Below are 23,216 nucleotides of genomic sequence, written 5' to 3' on the forward strand. Positions count from 1 at the left end.
TCGGTCATTTGGAGCCTAAGGACGACCCCGAGCAGAGCCACGGGTTTTTCTCTGTTCTTCCTCATCTACGGCGCCGAGGCTATACTCCCCACTGACTTGGAGTACGGATCGCCGAGGCTCAAGAGATACCAAGAGCAACGAAACCAGCGAGCTCGCGAAGACTCGCTGGACCAAGTGGACAAGGCTCGAGACATGGCGCTCCTCCACTCTGCGCGCTACCAGCAGTCCTTGCGAAGGTACCAAGCACAGAGGGTCCGGCGCCGAGACCTCAATGAAGGGGACTTGGTGCTGAGGATTCGACAGGACAATAGAGGCCGCCACAAGCTCTCACCTCCATGGGAAGGACCATACATAATCGCCGAGGTGCTCAAGCCCGGCACCTACAAGCTGGCAAACGAAAAAGGCGAAGTCCTCACCAACGCTTGGAATATACAATAGCTACGTCGCTTCTATCCCTAGAACTTCAAGTTTTTTGTACATTTGCTCATACTCACATTTTCAATTTCCCGAAGTAATAAAGTACGCTTTACTGGTTTATTTTTGGGAACCATCCGGGCCCTCGAAGGCTAGGATGCGCGCTAACTCTGAGGTACGCTCGGCTTTACCCTCGGCAAAGCCGAGCCTCCCTCGGGGGCTACTACGGGGGGAACCCCCGAACGTCCCCAAAAAGTCGCCAATGTTTTTCGAAATATTTCCGTCTCGACCCTAAGTTTCTCGTATCCTTGGAAAAAACGGACGCGAGGCGTAAGCAACTATGGTACGGAGCCGGCCGAGTCGTGGGGCCGCCTACGCCTTCGGGATACGGCACCCCCCTCACCACCCTACGCCTACGTTGCTTATGAACGCGAACCCCCTCGCAGACGTTCGTCCAAGTCGCATACAGGAACACGGGAATAAAGTAAAGGAACACAGGCTCGAACACGCAAGGCCTCGACGGGCCACACACTCAAATTACGAAACAAAATCTTTTATATTCATAGGATGCGACTACAAAGCGCGACTATGATAAACACTAATCTATTTACAATGAGCTTCGAGGCCCAACTTTCCTACAGGCTACCATCCCCCTCTTGCGGGCCTTCAGGGGCGTCGAATTCGGCGATGGGAGGGATGTCTGCCTCGAGCTTCTCGGCGAGAACGGTGGCGAACTCCTCCGCAGCTGCGTCGGCTTCATCCATGATGACCGATGCGGCGTCCGCATCCGCATCATCAGGAACGACGTACCCCGCGACACCCTCTGGAGATCCATGAGGTAGTGCGTCGAGGCCACGGCGAGAGCCCGCAGGACACCAAGGCGGAAGGTGCTCTTAGCATGTTCGGCAATCCGACCGCCTAGCGCGCAGGCGGCTGATCACCGAACTGCCCAAGACGGCACCCTCCCCCTCGAGTTCTTGACACACGCTCACGGCGGTCTACTCCAGCTTGGCAAACTCCATCTGTGCCGCCGTGAGAGCAGTGTGGACCGCTTCCTTCGCCGCGGTCTCGTCCGCCACCTTTTGCCTCAGCTCTGAGCAAAGGAAATCGACATTAGCCACGAAAGAAAACAAATCGACGAAAAATCGAAGGTACTCACCCGTCATGTTCTTCTGCGCTTCCTCCCTCTGGGTACGGGCGGCCTCTTCAAGCGAGGACAAGGAGGCTTCCTTCTCTCTAAGGGCGGCCCCCATGTTCTGGAGGGCCACCTCCTTCCCCTCGAGGGCCTCGCCCTTTTCCCGGAGGGTCCCGGCGAGCACGACCACGGCCACCTCTTTATGGAGGAGCTTGGCCTTCTGCTATTTGAGCCTCATGCTGAGGCGCTGCAGCTCAGCGCTCTGCACCTCCGCCTCGCGAGCTCTCTCCTCGAGTGCCGTCCGAAGGCGCTGCAGCTCGGCAGTTTGCGCCTCGGCCTCCCGGGCCTTCTACTCCGCTGCCGCCCTCTGGCCGTCTCGCTCACCAGCAACCCGCGCCAGCTCCTCCTCCAGCGCCTACTGACGCGCTCCCAGGTCGGCCATTTTTGTGTTGGCGTCGATGTTTTTGAGCACCAGCTCGGCGTTGTGTTGCCCGAGCTGGCTCATCTGGGAGTACAGCCGGCTCATCTCGGCGCTCTTTTCGCGCGAGATTTGCCTCAGCTGCTGCAAAGGGGCAGGGCGTGGGTGAAGACGCGTAAAAGCTAAAACCGAATACGAGCAATTTCCGGGGGGAAATATTTACCTGGCTGACCTGGTAATCCGCATTCTGATGGAGCTGATAGGCGCGGTCGAGGGCCTGCAAGATCTCGCGACCGACGCCCATCTGTTTGTTCCAGGCCTCATCCTCCTCCTGCTCCTTGCGGAGGAACTCCGAGGGGACCCCGGACGGGACGATCGCCCCGAGGTGGCTTCCCTCGGACGCCCCCGCTTCGAGCACGCCCGCGATGGCCGACGCGAACTCGGCGATGTGTGCGGCAGCGCTCGCCGCAGCAGCGGGGTCGATGTCCATCGAATCCCCGTACTCCTCGCTGCTGTCCGGCAGCTCCACCACCGCTGTCACACCCCCTTGCGCCGTTGGCTCAGGCACAACCGCGACGGTACCCTCGTCCAGGCCCTCCGCGGGCCCCGGGGCAGGGGCTCCTTCCACCGCCGGCGCCTCTTGCGTCGTACCCTCCACCGCGACGCCCCCGCCCTCGGCCCTCGAGGGCTCGAAGTCGAGGGTCTCCTCCACACGGTCGGCAGAGCGTTCCCGCGTGCCCCCACCGGTCTCTCCTTCCGTATCTAGTCGGGCGGCGCTGGCCGCGTCGCCCTGACCGGCCTCAACTTCAATGGCAGCCTCGGCAGCGCCACCGAGACTGCCCCGGCCGGCCTCTTCACCGGCATCGGCCGCCTGGGCAGCTGCTTCGGCACCACGCTGGCCGGCGTCGCTCTGACCGGTGTCACCCTCCTCCTGTGCCCGAGCTTGCTGCGCCGCCTGGGCCCCTCGCGCCATGGCCTCCCGTAGCCTAGCGGCCGCCGCCTCGAGATCCACGGCGGGCTGGGAATGCGACGCCATGTGCGGAGTGCTGCGTGCCCCGGTCTTGAGAGCCTTGGCCGGGGCAAGCCGCACTACATCCTTGGGAACGGCCCCGGGGCTGGAAATCAAGAGACGCGAGTTGAGCAGGATCGAGAAATCCACCAAATACGTAACAAAAACAAAATCCAAAATACTTACCCAAATCGAGCACTCATGCTCCGCTTCCTCGTGGCGCTCCTTTGAGACCGGGGCATCGTGCTGTCCCTCGAAGACTGCCCCGAAGGCGCCCCCCTCGTGTCAGCCCGGTGGCTCGGGGCTGCCAGCATGGACGACTCCTCTCCCGCCGCAGCCTCGTCGTCACGGATCAGCACCTGGGGCGCGGGCGTCTCTTCGCCGGCCGCCGGCGGGGATGACTCCCGCGCCACACCCTCGAGAGAGGGATTCGCCGATGGCCCCGCTACGGCCCTCGGCTCCTCTGGCACCACGGTCGCTCCGTCTTTTTCATCCCACAGGTAGAATGGTGGGGGGCTCGCGCCCTCCCCGTCCCTCCTCGGAGCGTGGTCCTCGGCGTCCGAGGCCTCCTCCTCGTCCTCCTCCGAGGACACGGGTGTGGAGGGCTGCGGCTTCCCCTCCGCGCGAGCAAGCTTGCACGCCTTGTCGTGCCTCGCCTTCCTCTTCCTTTTCCTCTCGGCCTTCATCTCCGCCGCGTCCTTCCACCTCTTCATCTTCTCCACGTGGAGGCGATTGATCAGGCGCTATTCTGGGACCGGGGGCCTCGAGGTGCCGCACCTCAACCCCTGTAAAACACACCCGAGATAGGATCAGGAGAAGGGAACTACACGACGCACGACGAGTTCGAAGGCAAAACTTACCAGGGAAATATACCCCGGCTCGGGGCGCATCTTGATCCTCCAAAGATCCGCGAGATCTTGGGGAAACTCCGCCAACACGTACTTCGCCCTTCGAGCGGCGTAGGTGTGAGAGAGAAGCTTGCTTGACGTCCTCGAGCCTTCAACCTTGCTCCCGGGGGTGAGCTCGAAAATTGGCAGGGCCCTTTCCATGAGAGGGATAACCCTCTGCCGGTGGAAGTTCGGGATAACGGCCGCTGCCGTCGGCCCTTTCCTCGCCAAACGCGCCAGCGCGTCGGTGAGGCCCTCGAGCCTGGCTTGTTGCGCTGGGGGTGACACCCCCAGTCCCACTTCGGCGGTCGCTCCTAGAGAACTTTGTTAGTGAACGCCGGGAGTGCATCCTTGTGGTTCCGAAGGTAGAACCACCCTCGGCTCCACCCGGAGTTGTTTGTCGTCATCTTGCTCGAGATATAAAAGTTCTTCCGGGTCGGGCGGACGTGGAGCGTCAGGCCATCGGCGCGCGTGAACCGCCTCGGCTAGTTCCGTGCGTTCTCGATGAAGAGTTCACCGCGGAACAGATGGATCCAGAGGTCCCAGTGGGCTTCGATGCCGAGGTACCCCTCGCAGACGGCGACGAAGACCGCCGCCTGCGAGATGGAGTTGGGGCTGAAATTGTGCAGCTCCACTCCGTAGTACTCGCACAAGGCCCTCATGAACGTACTGACGGGGACGCCGAAGCCTCGCTCATGGAGGCGCACGAAGCTTACGACGTAGCCTTGCGGGGGCTTCGGCTCGGTCTCGTCTGGGTGCGGGGAAATCCACGCCAGTGCTCCCGAGTCGGGGTTCCGCGGCAGCAGCCGGTCAGCGACCAGCTGCTCCAGAACCGCCACGGTGGCGGAGGATTTCCCCCACGGCAGAGGCTCCTGGATGTCCAACATCTCCGCGAGTCGAGGGAGGATGCGGGAAAGGAGGCACCGAAATGGCTATGTCTCTCTCTCTCTCTCTCTCTCTCTCTCTCTCTCTCTTTCTCCTTCTCCTTCTCCTTCTTCCTCCTACTCGCTCTTGGCTACGGGTTCAGGAAGCGACGGAGGCGGAGAAGGCAAAGCAGGATGGAGGCAAATGGCCAGGTAAACCCAAAACATCCCCTTTCTTTTCATATTTATTCACCATGATGGGCGAATCCGTAGCCATGGCCCAAATCTACCGCATTGAATGCGGTAGATTTTGCTATCGCCGACGGATGGGCCCCACGACCGCGGAGTCTCCCACGCGCGCCCACGCCGCTTCGTCTGCCCGAGGCGGACGCCTGAAAAGGCGCGCCCACACCGTGCCGCACAAATCGGGCCACGTCGCCCGCTACCGGCGGAAGACCCGCGCGCGTGGCTCGCGGCTCTGCGACATTTTCAGATCACGACAGAATATTCCTTCGTAGGGTCTCTTTACCCTCGAAGGAATCGCATTCCGAGGCCTTACTGATCAGGGGGTCGAAGCCTAGCCCTTCAGGGGGTTCGACAGGCACCCCAGATCACCAGAGTCAGGGACTGCAGGGATGTGCCATACAAGCTACCCTCGAACGCGGAGTTCGAGACATCCTACGCAGTGTTCAAGGCCAGTCGAGGGTGCCTAGAAGGGGGATCCCATCGAGGGAGAGCATCGAGCCCTCGAACCCTACCGAATGGGTTCGAGCCCCGCTTAGCGAACCCTCGCGAGCGCTTTATGGGACGTGTCTATGGACCACGAGCCAACCCCTATCGAACGGGGCACGGACGTCCGCTTGAACAACCCGCTAGTAGCTCACTGAAGCAGCCATAGCTCGCGGCCCGGACATGGGTAGCATGGTGCGCTTCACCCCTCCTCCCTGCGAAAGGGCGACGAGGGTCGTAATCGAAGTCGAGGGCTCCCCTGAACGCCTTCACGCGGGCCTGGGCTCAGGGGCTCCCCGCACACCACGGTTCAAACCACACCCTCGAATAAGTCGACAACCGTCCATTGTGAAGCTCCACGTGTCTAACCAAACCCTCCGCTGTTGACGTGCGCTCTCCTGAAGGTTAAGCTAAGTGCTAGGCCACTGTACCAGCACTGAGAATGCCGAGGCCGGCTGAAAGAGTGCCGATGCCGGCTGAAAAAAGATGCTGGGCAGCCACCCCAGTAAAGCTACACGGGGGGGCAGCGTTTATAGCCCTTGGACGAGCACAAACTCTCCTCCAAGGCCTTGGGGGCTACACCCGCGGGTGCGCTGACGCGCCCCCGCGAAGTTGACTTCACACATATTCGAGGGTCGTGACTCTATGTACATCCCTATACCCTCGGGGATCCTCCCCGCAGAGGAGAAAGGGAACTTTATTGCTCAATACAAATAAAGATTACAAAGGATCACTGGCGCGAAGCCATCAAAAGATACAAACACGTTGCCACCTACGTGGCAATTTTCCCTGTCTTGGGGTGGAGCGAGCGACGAAGAAAGGCACCGAGCCCCTAGCTGACGCAACGCGAGGCTGCTAGGGATGCGAGAAGCAGCCCCCAGACCTCACGGGTCCAGCGGGACGCTCTCCTCGCAAGCCTTCTTCCAGCGTCTCCTCCACCGAACACCACGCGGGGGGTCGAGCTGGCGGACAGCACCCTCCGCACCATCTCCCGGAGTGTACTTCCTACAGTGTCCAACCACTGTACCCCCGCGATTCAGGGGGAAACGACGACTTCCATGCCCCCACTCATGTGCACCACCCCTCCTTGTGACTATAAAAGGAGGAGGTGGGCTTCCTTTAGCCGGGTGGTTGGTAGCGGGCTCTCTGGCTTCTGTCTCCCAAGAGAACTCTCAGCACTACTGAGCACTCATCTCAACCGACTCCACTCCTAGCAGAGACTTGGGAGCTTCCCTCCCTCTCTCGCCTCGCTTGTATCCCCTACTACAAACACTCCGGGTGCAAGATAATACAGTGCCCTCGCACACCCCCTTTGCTGGACGTACGGCCCCGCGGCCGGAACTAGGATAAACCGAGCGTTACTGTGATTGCCTCTTGCATCATCATCTGGGACGAGGAAACACGCAGCATTTACTAGTTGGGATCCAGGCCCCCAAGTCGGGACACCGACACACACCAAACGGCAAATCACACAGAAATGCCATCCATCCCGTCTAGACACATCTTTCGAAATCTCACATTTTTATCCCTTCCCACACACACACCTTTTCTTTGTAAAACAAGTTGTATTGAATTTAAGGTCCTAAGCGTAGCGTTCTAGCAGTCATTAACGTCCAAACAAAACACATTCAGACATTAATCTAGGTGGTCAAGGAATGGTTATAACAAATCAAAGGGTAGCTATCCAACCATGTTTTCAGCAAGCAAAACATATGCAATTTTGTAAAATAGGCCAATAGGTTGTGTTTGTAAAAACTAGGACAAAACATGCATCAAAGGATGGGATTGAATTTGCCGTCTTCGAAGCCTTCGGGGGGTTCCTGATCGAAGTGCTGTCCTTCGGGCTCGGGGTCGCAGAACTGGTCCTCGTTCACCTGCTCGCAGTACTGCTCGTTGACGGGCTCTCTTTTGTTCACACCGTGGTCTACGTTGCACACAACCAAACATACAATCAAGAAAAAGAAATAAAAGCTTTTATCGTTGAGCTCGAATCGGAAACAACTAAGATATAGAATTCGGAGTAATATTTTCGAGCGGTTTCCTAATGGCATGGTCAAAACTAAGTTATGAAAGTCGTGGTAAAGTTTCGGGTGGATCAGAGTTCATTTGGTGCATAAAATGATAGGTTTTATAAAGGTTCATGGGCTAGATTAGGAATCAGGGACCTAGCTGTAATTATTCTCGAGAAGGCAGGGGCCTATTTATAATTTTTTGAAACATCTGGATCATTCTGGAAAGGTCAGGGGTCTATTTAGAATTAAGTTTATACGAGGGGAGGGTTTATTTGCAAAAAGGGAAAACAGGAAGGGCTTTTTGGGAAAGAGGGCTAAAAGGGTAAGGGTTCTTTAGTAATTAGAGGGAAGGGAAGGGGGTCTCGGGCAAAATTGCCCTTTTCTCCTTCCTCCCGACCGGGAAACAGGGGAGCGGCGGGGGAGCCTCTGCGCCGGCCAATTCCGGCCGGCCGGGGCTCGGCAGTGGCCCGGGTCAGAGGGGAAAGGGAGAGGAGAAGGAGGCGGCTCGATTCCCCCACCTGGCTTAAGTTGAGGTGGAGCGAGGCGGCGGGGCATCGAGAACCGGCGGCGGTGAGCGGGGATGGTTGTGGCGGCAGTGCTACAGGCTAGGGAGGGGAGCTCGGGGAGGTGGGTGAGGTTGTGGAGGCGTCGGGGTGCTCCTCGGCCCCTTTTATAGGCGGCCGAGGCGGTGGAGGTGAGGGTGCGGCGGTGGCGGCCCGGCGGACTTTAATGGCAGTGGGGGCCGACTCGGTGCTGTGCCGCTCGAGCGTCGAGGCGAGCAGTGGGCTGCGGTGGCGCGTAGCGGGAACGGCGGCAGCTGGGCGGTGGTGCGGACGGTGACGCGATGCCTCGGGCAGGCGGCGTCCGGCGGCGCTGTGCGGGCGTCAACGGCGGGCCGGGGTGCGAACGGCGAGGTGACGCGACGCCTCGGGCAGGCGGCGACCGTCGCAGGCGGCTCTGTGCCGAGGTCACCGGTGTTGTGCGCCCATGGCGACAGCGCGTGCGCGCGGGTCGCGGCTCGTCGTGTCGAGGCCGCGTGCGTGTGCGTGCATACGGGCGCACTGGCAGGCCGGGCGGCGCGCGTGGAGGAGAAGGAAAGCCGGGCCGGGCGTGCTCGGGGAGGAGAGAGGGAAGGGAGGGCCGAGCGCGCGGGCGGCTTGGCACGGCTGCGCGCGCGGGCGGCCGGCGTTGCGGCTCGGTGCTCCGCGGCGCGGCGCTCGGCCGGGGGAGGGGAGTTGCGGTGGTGCGCGCGTGTGCGTGCACGTAGCAGCAGCCGGGAGCGGGGGGCGCGCGCAGGAGCGGGTTCCGGGGGCGTGCGTGCGCACGGCCGAGGGGAGGCGTGCTCGGGTGGGGAGCGTGGCCGGGTGGAGCAAGACTGCAGGAGGCGAGGGGGGGCGGGCCAGGCGCGCGCGGCAGAGGAGGGAGAGAAAGGAGGAAGGAGAGAGGAAAAGAAAAGAAGAAAAGAAAAAGGAAAATGGGAGAATGAAAAAGAAAAGGAGGGGAGAGAGAGGAACGAGCGCTCGCCAGCGGGAATCGCGACGGCCGCTGTGACCCGGTCGGCCATGCGCAACGTTGCGTGCGCGCGCGGACGAGGCCACAGGAAAAAGATCGGGGTCGGGAATCGGACGTTAGGAACGGTGAGAGGGATTCCGGGAAAGGGCTCAGGTTTTAAGAGCATTTTGAGCTCAACGATAAGAAGTTTTGCAAATAATTACTTTAGCGTGTGATTTGCTTCTGATGGATTTTCGGGATGTCACACAATGGGACTAATGTTTTTGTTGAGTGAACGTTTCTAGATCCCAGGGATAAAGTAAAAAGGCCATACAAAGCAAAACACGAAGAAAGAACTCAAAGAAACGCTGAATTGGACGAGTTCTGCAGAAACCAGTAGCACCGGAAGAACCGATGCCTAAGCATCGGTGCATCCGATGGTTGTCGGAAGATCCGACGCCTTCGCTTTGGTACAAGTCTAAGCGCCAAATGGAGATCAAGGGAAGATCAAGTGAAGCACCGGTTGAACCGATGACTTCAAGATAGGCATTGGTGCATTCAACGTACTATGTTCCAGAGACGATGTCAAGCGCGCAGAAGCCAAGTCTTCAGCACTGGTTGAACCGGTGGTGCGTCGGAGCATTCCATCGGTGCAATGACATCAGCAGAAGAGAGAGGTCCGACGGCTAGTCCAGAGGCTGTGAGTGACCGGTTTAACCGACGCCCAAGGATCGGTTCAACCGGTGGTTTGTTGTTTTCTGCTGACCGTTGGTGCAACGGCTACAAGACTTGGTGGCATATATATATATATATATATGTGTGTGTGTGTGTGTGTGTGTGTGTGTGTGTGTGTGTGTGTGTGTGTGTGTGTGTGTGTGTGTGTGTGTGTGCTCCCCCGGCCATTTGAAGATTTCTGGAGTCCCAAGACATCACATACACATCCAAGTACACCTCCAAGCCATCCAAGAGCATAAAGATCAAATCATTAGTCTTTAACACAAGTTTTGTGAGTGTTAGTGCTATGTTAGCTTTTGAGTGAGTGATCAAGCAAGGTTTAGATCTATGTGTTGTGGTTCTAGAGTGAACCAACATTGTATCTTGGTGCGCCGGCCATCCTTGGAGCTTTGGTGGCTCGCCGGCAAGTCAACAACCCTTCGGCTTGGTGTGGAGCGGCGTCGACAACATTGTGCGGGGACCCCTCCTTCGTGGGCAATCTCCCTTAGTGAAGATCGGGATCAAGGTGACCGTGATTGTGTTCACGGAAGAGACTTAATTGCCGGGAAGCGATACTCTTCGTGAGTGATTCAACAACGTGGACGTAGGGGCGCCTTTGTGGCAATCCGAATCACGGGATAAATCCTCGTGTCGAGAGTTCGCTTCCTCTCATCCCTCTCTTTAAGCTTCCGCATTTCATATTGCAACTTGTGTGCTTTTACTTTCTTAGTGTAGTATCTTACTAGGATTGGCTATAGGTTGCAAAACTCTTTTGGGATGAGAATTTTAGACTAAGGTGAACCATAGTTGCACATCTAAATAGTCTGATCTAGTTTAAGTTTTGTGCAAACTAGTTGGAGCCATAGGTTAAGGTTTTAATAGTGCCTAATTCACCCCCTCCCCTCTTAGGCTAGAGCACCCGATCGCTTTCAAAGACATATATTAGGATGTTTGTTGAGCCTACTGTTGTGTTTTAAATGAAAATCTGTGCCAAGAAATCAAAGAATTCACAAATATATTAAAAAACCGTATAGTTGTTTCCTCATACGATTCCGGTTTTAGCTAAGTGAAAAAAAAAAGCATAAATATAAAGAGAATAGACATTGGACCAACGTTTTAGACTTTCAGAAAGTGAAAGTTTTGTAATTCCAAGTTATTAAAATACGTACGGAGCAAATCTTAACTTGATCCGTACTTGAAAAAGGGTTCATTTAGAATACTAGCTTTCTAGTAACAACTAAGTCATTTAGAATCTGTAACAACTAAGCTATGTTCTAAGCTTTGTAGTGGATGATAGAAAAATCGATCTAATTAGCCCTAATTTACCAGCATTTCAGCTAAGCCTAGCAGACTCAAAAAGTAATGGTATAGGACAATGAGATACAGAATCATACCTTAATGTTTAACACCAATATAAAATAACTAGAAACGTCGCGCAAACGCTGCGCGAGACCTAGTTTGTACTATTTATTTGTATTATTTGAAACTTTGTTTCATACATGGAAGAATGTAATTATGTTGATATAAATTTTTTTAAAGATTGCTTTGTATGTGGCAGGGTGTGTGCTTTGTCATATTATTATTTGTCGAGTACTATTTGTACTCTAGCGTCTCTTTTGAATATTTTGTCTTGATCATCGAGATTCTTTATTCTATTCTGACCATCGAGATTCTTTATCCTATATGCAATTTCCCCGCACTTGTCATAGGTTGTGGAACCCATGTGTCATTTTTTACCCCCCCCCCCCTCCCCGATCACCCAATCAACGCCCTCCTCCCTCCCTACCATTTTTTTCTCTCTCTCTCTCTCCTCACGCCTTCTCCCAGCTCCCTCCCGGCGCCCCTCACTCACCTGGGCCCTTCCAGTGGCGGAGCCAAAGATGGCCGGCGGTGCGCAAGGCCGACGGTGGCGGAGGGACGTTGTCGCGCCATCTTCGAAGTAGATAATCGGAACTAAATTTGTAAAAGTATGTATTTATGCTGAATTTCAATATTTTGCCTTACTTTCAAATATTATTTCCTCTTCTGCTTACCTGAAAACAAGGACATGAGGCATAAAATGGAGCGAGGGCCAGTGAAGGAATTCAATATCAGAAAGTTAAAAACATCCATGTAACATGTAGGATGGCTATAAACTTTATATTAATTATGTGTATATTTTTTTCAGGAATTTCTTATTTTCCTTTGCCTAGGTAAATTAAATCTCTAGTAGATCATAATAATTAAGTCATAGATTTCTCTCTCTCTCTCTCTCTCTCTCTCTCTCTCTCTAGGAGCTTTCTTTGAAATAATGGCTCACCTTATTAGGACAGTAAAAACCAATAGCTTGGGAGCTAAGTTTTGAGGGCCATAGAACGAAGCTAAATTTCGAACTGTTAGTAGTTCAAACACATGAATGAGAGTTTATCCTTTTGAGTCCATTTATAAGAATTTTATTTGAAGTGGCAGACCATTCATAAGATTTGAATGACAATAATTACATACCTGAAGTGGTATGAGAGGAAAGATTTACCTGCAAGTTATCCTATGCAAGGGCAATGTTAACTGCCAAACATAAAGGGAGCTAGAGGGGTTGCTTTCTGGTCATTGCATTGGTCCATTGTATTTGTATACACATTTTGGTAGTGATAAAATATGGTTGTGGAGGGATACAAGAATGTGGAGATGAAAACTTTGTTCTATAATCTAAAATGACTCATAGACTAAGCATGTCCCCTGGTAAAACTATTAATGAAATATTTCATGCCAAAGGTCAATTCTATTTTCGAAAATAACGATGTACGGTGCTGGCACAAACTTTTAATAACAGAAATAACCTCAATGCAGAGTTATTTCGGTGTATACATCAACTTCTGAAATGTGGTACTGATAGAGAACCTTTTTTCTATTGTGTTCTACTGGGTGGACGCCTATGCTGGGGACAACTGCCTGCAGCCTGCTGTTGACACAACAAAACGAAAAAAATAGAGATTATATAAGGTCATGAAACAAAATAAGTGAGTCAGTGATAGAAAGATTTGTCAGTGTCTGAGCAAATTATGGATCTTGGACGTGATTAGAATTCAGAAGTTGTTATAACTTAGAGAGGATTGGCCAGCAACAATAGCAGAGATGCATAATGGTGTGCAAATTATGGATCTGACAATTGGAAGCCAGCATGTATAATGGTGTGCACAACTGTATACATAGATTGAGAATAAAATATAAGAATTTTTAAGTTGAACTTTTGGATATAACACTTGCAGTTTCATATGTTGTTTTTAAACAAAATATAAGGTAAGCTCTTGTATTTAGAGGACATAGCTACCTGGTTCACTCATGCAGGAATTATTTGAATGTGTAGGTACTATCATCTCAAATCTGCAAGCTTTCAAAATAATTCCTAGAAATCTTAATGGAGAGGTTTGTTCTCCAATCTACAACCCTGAATGGGAAGTAGTAGTTAAATAAGCACATCTTGGCCAGTAACAATAGCAGAGATGCATGGTATCTTGTCTGACAATGGGAAGGCAGCATGTATAATGGTGTGCACAACTGTATACATAGATTGAGAATAAAATATAAGAATTTTTAAGTTGAACTTTTGGATATAACACTTGCAGTTTCATATGTTGTTTTTAAACAAAATATAAGGTAAGCTCTTGTATTTAGAGGACATAGCTACCTGGTTCACTCATGCAGGAATAATTTGAATCTCAAATCTGCAAGCTTTCAAAATAATTCCTAGAAATCTTAATGGAGAGGTTTGTTCTCCAATCTACAACCCTGAATGGGAAGTGAAGCAACAAGGGTTTCAACTGCAAGAATCCATGTCTGTAGTGATCTGCCCTTTCTTGAAACCCTCAATCTGAATGCTTGAATACAGATCTACTATAAGTTATATTAGTATTCAGGAGAAAACATTAATATGTCTCTGCAACCTTCTATTTCTGGTAGAGCAGTCCCAAGAGATAACATGCTGAACTTTAGTTAGCTTCCTGATGGTTGCTGCGATAAAAAAAGAGGTGCTTTTATTAGCTGCACGGCATGGACATGGTTAAACATCCGGTAAATGGCAAGGACCCTTGAACAAGTTGCAACAATGATTGAGCAGATGCATATCATAATTGATATAATAACATCATCTAATGTTTTTCCTCTGCATCTTCACTACCTGGATCATGTGTCCATCCACTATAGTATCATTCATTCAAGGGCCACAAAAGAAAGAGTAGCCTATTTCTATATATATATATATATATATATATATATATATATATATATATATATATATATATATATATATATATATATATATATGCCCAGTTGCCCACCTATATACATGCATACTTGAAAAGCTTTGATCAGTACAGGAAACAAGCAATTAGTCAATATTTGTCCTCTGGAAGAAAAAAAGTCCAATCACTCTCCTACAACTCTTATCACACAAAAGGATCATTGCTCACACTACAGAACTCAAGGTGAATACAATGCTTAAACCAAACTATATCTCAGTGATTTGCAATGACAGTAACTTATATTTTATTAATAAACTGGTAAGAAAATAAGATCACAGTTTGGAAAAATACAAAGAGTACAAGGTTGTAGCACTAAATTCATTTTTGGATATGCTTACCATTTTTCAGTTTCTCGTGGAGCTGCCTTCATCAGCCACAGCTACGAGTGTATAGAGTGCCTCACGGTTGTGCATTTCATCAAATACATAAAGATCATGGGTATCTCAGCTGGCATAAGCTCTGGCAGCAAGATGGATTGGGGGCATAAAACTGGAAAACAACGGTCTGCAATGGTTGGAGATTCCGGTCCATGGAGAGGAGTAGCGTCTCCGCCGGATTGAACGGGAATGGAACCGTGGAAGTCGATACGCCGTAAGGAACTGCTCGACCTGCTAGGGACAGCGCACAATGCTCGAACCCCACCAGGCGGCCGGAGTCCTCGGTATCGGGACTGCCGGTGGTCCGGCGCTTGCCGTCGGCGCTACGCTGCCAGTCCTGTCGCGCACGGCAGCGGCCGGCGCGGGCGAGGGCTGCGCGCGGTGCCGTGCGCCCCTCCCCTGGCTCAGTCCCTCCCCTCTCTCTCTATCTCCCTCTCTCTCTCCCCTGGTCGCGACCGGAGCTCGGGCCGGTGGCAGGGTCTCTCTCTCCTCCCTGGTCGTGACTAGAGCTCTAGCCTCCGGCGGGGGAGGCCTCTGCCGAGCGGGGGCGCGGCGCGGCGGCGGCGGCGGCGGCCCCGAGCAGGACCACGAAGGCGCGGCGCGGCAAGGAATGCTGCCTCCCTTTGGACGTAGTCTCCGGCCTCCTCCAGCGTGGCCGGCGGCGCCCAAGGCAATAGCCAGCGGCTGGCCGGAGTGGCGGCTCGGCGGCCACGGGTTATGCTGCCTCCCTTTGGTTGGGGCCTCCTCCAGCGCGGCCGGCGGCGCCACGCGGAGGGCTGTGGCCAGCGGCGGTCCGGACTGGAGGCCCCGCAGCCATGGGGCCAGGCCAAGGTACGGCCGGCGGCCAAGTGGAGCGCGAGCTGCGGCCTAGGCGGAGGGCCGACACCGGGTCGCTCCGGCGAGGGAGGACCAGCGGCTCGGTACGGCTGCACGGCGGGCAAATCGACGCGGCTGTTCCTTCGCGGCGGGTTCTCCTCCTTCGCAGCCCGGCAGGCAGTTCGGCGCGGCGCGACGTCGCGGCCCGACGGGAGGCTCGGCGGCGTGCGGTGGCCCAACGGGAGGCGCCGCGGCTGAAGCGCGCTAGGCGGTGAGGCAGAGGTGGTGTGGGTTCCAGAGCATTCGCGAGCGGCTGGTTCACGGTTTAACGGGCGCGACCCGCGAGGATCCCAATCTGATGGTTCACGTTGCTTGATAGCTTCATCCGACGGCTGGAGAGTTAGCGGGTGACGTGGACCCGCTCCATGCCCAGAGAATGATCCGAGAATCGTATATAGAGATCGGCGCCCAAGGCAATAGCCAGCGGCTGGCCGGAGTGGCGGCTCGGCGGCCACGGGTTATGCTGCCTCCCTTTGGTTGGGGCCTCCTCCAGCGCGGCCGGCGGCGCCACGCGGAGGGCTGTGGCCAGCGGCGGTCCGGACTGGAGGCCCCGCAGCCATGGGGCCAGGCCAAGGTACGGCCGGCGGCCAAGTGGAGCGCGAGCTGCGGCCTAGGCGGAGGGCCGACACCGGGTCGCTCCGGCGAGGGAGGACCAGCGGCTCGGTACGGCTGCACGGCGGGCAAATCGACGCGGCTGTTCCTTCGCGGCGGGTTCTCCTCCTTCGCAGCCCGGCAGGCAGTTCGGCGCGGCGCGACGTCGCGGCCCGACGGGAGGCTCGGCGGCGTGCGGTGGCCCAACGGGAGGCGCCGCGGCTGAAGCGCGCTAGGCGGTGAGGCAGAGGTGGTGTGGGTTCCAGAGCATTCGCGAGCGGCTGGTTCACGGTTTAACGGGCGCGACCCGCGAGGATCCCAATCTGATGGTTCACGTTGCTTGATAGCTTCATCCGACGGCTGGAGAGTTAGCGGGTGACGTGGACCCGCTCCATGCCCAGAGAATGATCCGAGAATCGTATATAGAGAAGATAACCTTCCTATTACTGTTTGCGCAGATCTCTCTATGTACTTTGCATGTTGCTCTGTTGCTCTGTTGCTCGACCGGTATATATGTTCAGTCTGTGTACTGTGCATGTGCTAGTCACCATTCACTAAAGCTACAATTAGCTTGAATGCATCAGTATGCACCTCCTGCATCACCCAGTCAGAATCTAGGGAGATGTCTAGGCGTGATCCCTGGATTGTACAGCATGCCACTCCTAGGCAGAAACTAACTTCCATCTCCCACAGACATTTAAGCAAACAGGTGGAGCGCATGCTATAGCATGCCTCGGAGCACGGGAGCAGCATCACGAAGGCAGCAAAGCATACCTCGGAACACGGGAGTAGCACCACGAAGGCAGACTGCCACCTACATGGCCTAGCGAGCGTCGATGACAGCAGGGACAGGGCCATCTCCGTAACCCGGTTCGGGCCACAAAGCACGACCCGTCTACCCGACGTCATCCGCAGCATCGCCAGCCGTGTTCTCCTCTCCCGCTCGGCCTGGCCCCTCGCCTGCTGTGAGGAAATTCTTGAAACCAAGGTTACACGCCAGCGGTGGAGCGGGTGCTGTGAGGAGGGGACATCGGAGCCCAGCTCGCCGATTGTGGCATGGGCATGTGCCCTGCGGAGGCGCGAGATGGTGGGAAGAAGGGGCGATTGGGACGGACCGACGGATTGGCGCAGGGAGGGACGATTGGAGTTAGACTGTTAGAGATGGCGCTGCACGAGGCGTGGATCAGGTCCTTGGAATGGAGGCTGGTCTAGCTGGCAGGAGGAGGATGGCGCAGAGCGTGGTGGTGAAATTGCGGTGGAGCGAGGAGAGAAGGTATATATAGGTGGCGGCGTGCTGTCGAGGTGGAGGTGGCAGAAGCCCGCGGCGAGCGCGGCGACGGAGACGGTGGCATTGGAGGCCTGCTTCTGGATCTACTTGGCGCGGAGGCGGCGTGGTGTCTGTCCCCTTCACCCGCCTCGGTATCTCTTGCTCATCGTTGCTCCATCTTGCCAGGCCGCGGTCGAGAGGCCAGGGACAGAACTCGGCCCGACACAACGTGAGAGGGGTACGGTGGTGGGAAAGGCGAAGGGAGAGGCTCGCGACGCCGGGGCCACATGCGCGGGGCGCGGCGGCGGCCTGCGAGGCGGAGGGGATGAAGCCTCCAGCAAGTTCTCGACGGTCCGAGGGTTATCAGGTCCGTAGCTTAACGGGCTACACCCGATCCAAAGGTCAGAAATGAGAGTTCAATGGATCCAACGGTTAATGGTTAACGGGTCGACGTGGCCCAATCCACCATCCAGAGAATGGACCCAGCTTTCGTGTTATAAGATAAGATAAGACAAGACTAGAAACACTGACGCGGCCGCCTCCTTCTTTGGAGTGGGCCAGCCTATTGAATATTGATGCCACTGTCTAAATTGATGAAAAGAGTAATAGTATATAGAAGATGCCAATATAGCAATTCAGAATAATGGCGAAAGAGCAATAATGATAGGAGAAGAATCAATTTGTAAATTAAAATAAAAAGAGGTAGGACCGTAGGGGTAGAAGCATAATGTTGCTCAGTTGGCAGCTGTGACCTCAAAATCATGGTCGAGGAAGCCGAGGCAGAGCAGCAGCTATCAAGCCTCTGCTTAGGCTTATGCTCTGTCTCTTCAGCTAGCTTTGCAGGCACGAATTTCTTGTAGAATGACAGAATTTGATCCTAATATGGGTGCACTTTGTCAGCAGAGAAGTTTCACATTTTCTTAGTTGGCTTCTTTTCTATATTTCTCTATCATATGCCATACAAACAAAAAATGATATGCATAAATCTATCTCGAAGAATTGAATAAAAGTTGCATGGCATGAAACGAAGAATTGAATAAAAGTTGCATGGCATGAAATGTAACAACATTATTCTTGTCTGATAAACTGCATATAGAAAGGTAATCAGGTACATCCTTCTTCTTGTTGAGGAACTTCATCCAAAGATCTTGCTTCTCTGAAGGTACTAAGAAACTCCGTCCTTTGGAATTGCCCATCCTTTAACAAAAGGAAAAGAAAATGTATTCAGAATAGGTTCAAACATGTAGCCGTAAGGGTCTTGTACAAAGGCAATTGCATTAAATTCTTCCTTGGCAGCGCCAGACTTTGTACAACATAGTTAATTGATATACTTCATTGGCCAATGAAGATCCCATTGTTTTTTTTTTTGCGATATTGTGAATGTGTAACTTTGTTTAAACAACAAGAGTTAAATTTCAACTTACACATGGTTCTCGTAACTATAAAGGTTTTGGGTTTCTCTTTTGATGATTAGAACTGATGTGTTGATATTCTATTCTACAGTTCTATGTACAGTGGATGTTCAAAATAATACTGTTTCGAATTTGGCAGGAAGTTGTTACTGTGTCTTTATGCTTCTATTCAGATGACATATCTTCTGAAGCAATATATAATGATAGATAGGCAGCCATCTTCAGAACTATTCGCATAGATAAAATTCCGGTATCCGGCAATAGGTTGGTTATTAAAGAAGATATGCATTGGAGAATATACTTTTTAAGATAAGAATTAGCAGAAAAATAATCTCACAAATATACTTGCCAAAATTATCATATTGGAGGAACCAAACAAGATCAGGTTTGTGTGTAATGACATTATGTAATCTTATGTGATAGAACATGTGAGTAGCTCCCTGATACTTTTCCAATTTTATATTTAAGGTTGCCATTTGCATGCAGTTGTCCTTACTATCATTTCACCGAGCAGGTCGAGGCTGTCCATAAAAGTACCTTTGTTGTTGTAAGCGTAGTCCAGCACGATTGCATGAAGCTCTGTAAAAGGGTGGTAGGTCTCCTAGAGACCTCAAATGCAAGCAGCAGGCCATCAGCGTCTGCAGAGAAGAGACTGATGTAGCTTGCCTTGGTGGAGTTGACGACGATGCTCGCCGGCATTGTCTGATGCAAGCGATCTGGACATCAAATTAGTCTTTGTTCAGTTGAGATGAAAATATCAAACTAATCATTGTTCAATTAATTTTCAGGTGTCATACCCTCAATACTTCTAATAGTAAAATGGTTAACCCAGATAATAAACAATCCAAAGTTTTGGATACCAGAGTTGGAGGTTAGAAGTATTTATGAGTTGACAAAATAGTATACACACTGTATCTATCATTTAAGATAATGATAATTATATCCTACATGATTCCCAAGATTCATCTAGGAATGCAATTATTCCTAGGTCATGGTCGAAGATGGCAATCAAGTGCCATGGTGGCAATGGTCCATATCCATTAGTTGGTGACGAACATAATATCATTCATCCGCGCATATGTTTCAGGTTCAAACTGAGCAATCATCTTATAGAGGCAAAATATCGAACACTTGCTGTGCATATGTGCTCTTAATAGACAAAGGTGGGTAAGAGGGGACGCAGTACGTCCATGGCTACTACTGAGGGCTGGGCAAGCGGCGCGAGCACCATAGCGTGGTGGCAGGGAGCGCGGTGGAGACTGAGATGTGGTGCGAGCCGCTGGTTGTCCTGCTCCTGGCGTAGCGCTGGCGATGCTGCGCCCTTTCGCTGGGCAGCCGCGTGCGCCGCTGGCCTCGGTCGTTGATGGAGCCGAGCTCCGCACGACTGCAGCCGCGGGGAAGGAGATAAGCACACGCCGCCGGCCGGCCGGCACAGCTCCGCACGCCGGGCGCCTGCAGCGGTGCAGCCGAAGGGGAGGGGAGTCGCCGCCGGGAGCCTGCAGCCGAAGGGGAGGGGAGTCGGGTTGGCAAGGTGGCACTTCACTGCACAGCCTGGTTGTGGGTCGCGGTCAGCGGAGAGGGCAGTAGGCAGAGGGACGCGGCATCTTATCCAAAGAGAGAGAGAGAGCAGCAGGGTCGAGATCAACTTTTTCACATGGCCGTTGGATGGACCGATCGACGGCCCATATCTTTCTGCGCGACGTGGCGCAACGCGATGCCAGAGAATCGCCCGTGCGGGGACGCCTTTTCGTGTTTTAGAGATAAGAAGATAAAATAAGATAAGATAAGATCCCTGCGACGGCGGCGGAGCATCAAGCACACGTGGATCGGATCTCCTGATCATTATACAGATTGCTGATGCCGAAATCAAAATGGGCACTTGATGATCCACGAAGCAGGACATACGACGTGGCATCTGCAAAATATGGAGGATCCTCATGAAAAGGGATCTCTCTCTCTCTCTGTCTCAGTGTTCATGGTACATCCTGCTACATCGCGGGAGAGGCAGGCACAAGCAGCATGGAAATCTCTCAGGTTTGCAATATCAGATTTCGAAATTCGAAGAGCGAATAAAATAAATTCCCTTCTTCGTTGCACGAGAGCAGGCCACCTGCTGGCCTGCCCATGGGCCATAGCTCCAAACTAGGCAGGTTGGCGCGCTTTGCGGCCTGTAGCAAAAGATTTGATGTAAAATAATAATAAAAATATATTATCGTATATTACAGTTAAAACAATATCGTGTTGATATATTTTAGCAACGTGTTGATGTATTGAATGAAGTGTGATAGGTATAGTTGATAGATTGTCATATAATTATATTTTGCGAGTTTATGAAGTGGAATTAAAATCCAATAAGTAGTAGGGGCTAGCACGTGTAGACGTAGTGTATGAAATATGGTTATTGTTTTCATGTAAATAAATAATTAAATATATTTTGTGGGTGGATTCCAATTGAATATTATGTGGGTAACACCTAAATAACACACAGGGCCCACATGGGCCCTGTATAAATAGTACATAGAAGAATTTATTTTGTGTATGTTAGTAGATATAATTGATGGATTAGCTTACACTAATTATTAATTTTGGTAGAAAAAATGATAGGGTTAGAAATGAATGTATGATTTAATTATATTTTGCGAGTTCACAAAGTGAAAATAAAATCCAATATATAATAGAGGTAAATGTAGTATATAATTTTTTTTCATAAAAAACTAAACATTTAAACACATGGGCCACTTTTTAATTTTTTTATTTTTAATTTCGAATTATATTTTTTTATTATGAACAGTACCCGGGGGCCCACATGAATAGTACCTTTTTTATTATTTTTTAGTAGGAACAGTACCCCCGGCCCCACATGAACAGTACATTTTATTATTTTTTAAATGATGAACAGTACGACGCATGAGCGCGCGCCAATTCCTGGCGCGTTAGTATAGTACTAGGCAGGTTGGCGCGCAAAGCGCGCCTGTAGCAAAAGATTTGATCTAAAATAATAATAAAATTATATTATCATGTGCTACAGTAAAAACAATATTGTGTTGATATATTTTAACAACGTGTTGATGTATTGAATAAAGTCTGGTAGGTATAGTTCATGGATTGTCATACAATTATATTTTGCGAGTTTACGAATTGGAATTAAAATCCAATAAGTAGTAGGGGCTAGCACATGTAAATGTAGTGTATGAAATATGTTTATTATTTTCATGTAAATAAATAGATAAACATATTTTGTGGGTGGATTCCAATTGAATATTATGTGGGTACCATCTGAATAGCACACAGAACCCACGTGAGTCCTGCATAAATAGTACGTATAGGAATTCATTTTGTGTATGTTAATGGATTAGCTTAGACTAATTATTAATTTTGGTGGAAAGAATGATAAGTTTAGAAATGAATGTATGATTCAATTATATTTTGTGAGTTTACAAAGTGAAAACAAAATCCAATAAATAATAGAGATAAATGTAGTTTACAAAATTTTTTATTATTTTTGTGTATAAAAAAACTAAACATTTAAACACGCGGGCCCACATGGTTTTTATTTTAATTTTTAATTTCGAATTATTTTTTATTGTAAACTACATTTTGTAGAGGACCAGTAAGCAGCACAACGGGCTCATTTCCCCAAGCTCGCACCAACCAAAAACGCGGCCGTTTACTTTACTGTCTACACAGATATGGGCCGCTATGGCCCATTTGATTTTTTTTCAGTTTACGTACCGGGAGAACCCGACAACACAGGCTCCAAGCCTAGCCAAGGCTAACGCCGACGGGCTCGGCCTCCAAACGGGAAGCCTTCGCGGGCGACGGCCAAGGTTAACCTAATCGGTGGGAACCGGTCCGGTTTGACCGGTTACCGGTCAAACCGGTCCGGTCCGGTTCCGGTTCCGGCCGGTACCCAACCGGTCAAAATTCAAATTTTAAATTTGAATTCAAAAAATGAAAAATTCCCAAAAAAATTCCTCAAAATACTTCAAGGTGTGATGAATCTAATAGTGTCAAATTTTCTCAAAAATTCATTCATTTAGTATAGTTTGTGAGAATTTAAAGTTAAATCAAAAAAGAAAAAGAAAAAAAATGGGCCGGCCCATGAAGGCCCACCGGTCAAACCGGCCGGTAAACCGGTAAAATCGACCGGTAAACCGGTTGCACGGGAGCGTTTGAATTTCAAACCGGTAAAACCGGCCGGTAAACCGGTCAAACCGGCCGGTAAACCGGTCGGAACCGGTTGCACGGGAAAATTTGAATTTATTTGAATTTGGATTTGAATTCAACCTGTTTTTACCGGTTACCGGCCTAACCGGTCCGGTAAACCGGTACCGGAGGGCGGCGGTAACCGATTTCCGGTTGGGAAATAAAACGCTGGCGACGGCGGGCGCACCGCGCGGCCTGGGAAATACTCGACGGGACGTCGACGGGGAGACGCGTCCCTCTCGCGGTCGCCTCCCGCCGGCCCGGCCGCACCAACCAACCAACCAAAAAAAATGTGCCGAAAAAGCAACGGCGTCCTGCGTGCGTGCGTGCGTTCCACCGGTGCACGGCGCCGCCACGGTTCCGTTCCGCCCTGGCTGGCTCCACCTACCCCCTCCCTCTCCCAGGTCCAAACACCCGGCGCACCAGGGCCCCCCCGGTCCGGGTCCTCTCGCGCGCGCGGCCCACCCCTCCGGCGCCGTGCGCCGGGTCCACGCGCGCCCCCGGCAGGGGGTTTCCGGTAGGCTTCTCTCCTCCGCTG

At 51.9% G+C, this 23,216-nt stretch overlaps 1 long non-coding RNA gene across 5 annotated transcripts in view; it reads right to left on the minus strand.

The window, feature by feature from the left end:
- Positions 1-20,057, minus strand: part of LOC120678810 — a 74,581-nt gene extending 54,524 nt beyond the window's left edge. The window contains exons 1-4 of one of the 5 annotated variants that reach the window (XR_005676817.1): positions 19,010-20,057; positions 16,568-18,257; positions 13,593-13,659; positions 12,245-12,607 (exon numbers count right to left, since the gene is read on the minus strand). This is a non-coding gene — a long non-coding RNA (uncharacterized LOC120678810). Of the gene's footprint in view, positions 1-12,244; positions 13,660-16,567; positions 18,258-19,009 lie in introns of those variants that run through there. The other 4 variants (XR_005676815.1, XR_005676814.1, XR_005676813.1 and 1 more) reach the window with 4 other exon arrangements.
- Positions 20,058-23,216: the final 3,159 nt, after the last annotated feature.

Source organism: Panicum virgatum, chromosome 6N, assembly GCF_016808335.1.
Source record: "Panicum virgatum strain AP13 chromosome 6N, P.virgatum_v5, whole genome shotgun sequence".
Lineage (NCBI taxonomy): Eukaryota > Viridiplantae > Streptophyta > Magnoliopsida > Poales > Poaceae > Panicum > Panicum virgatum.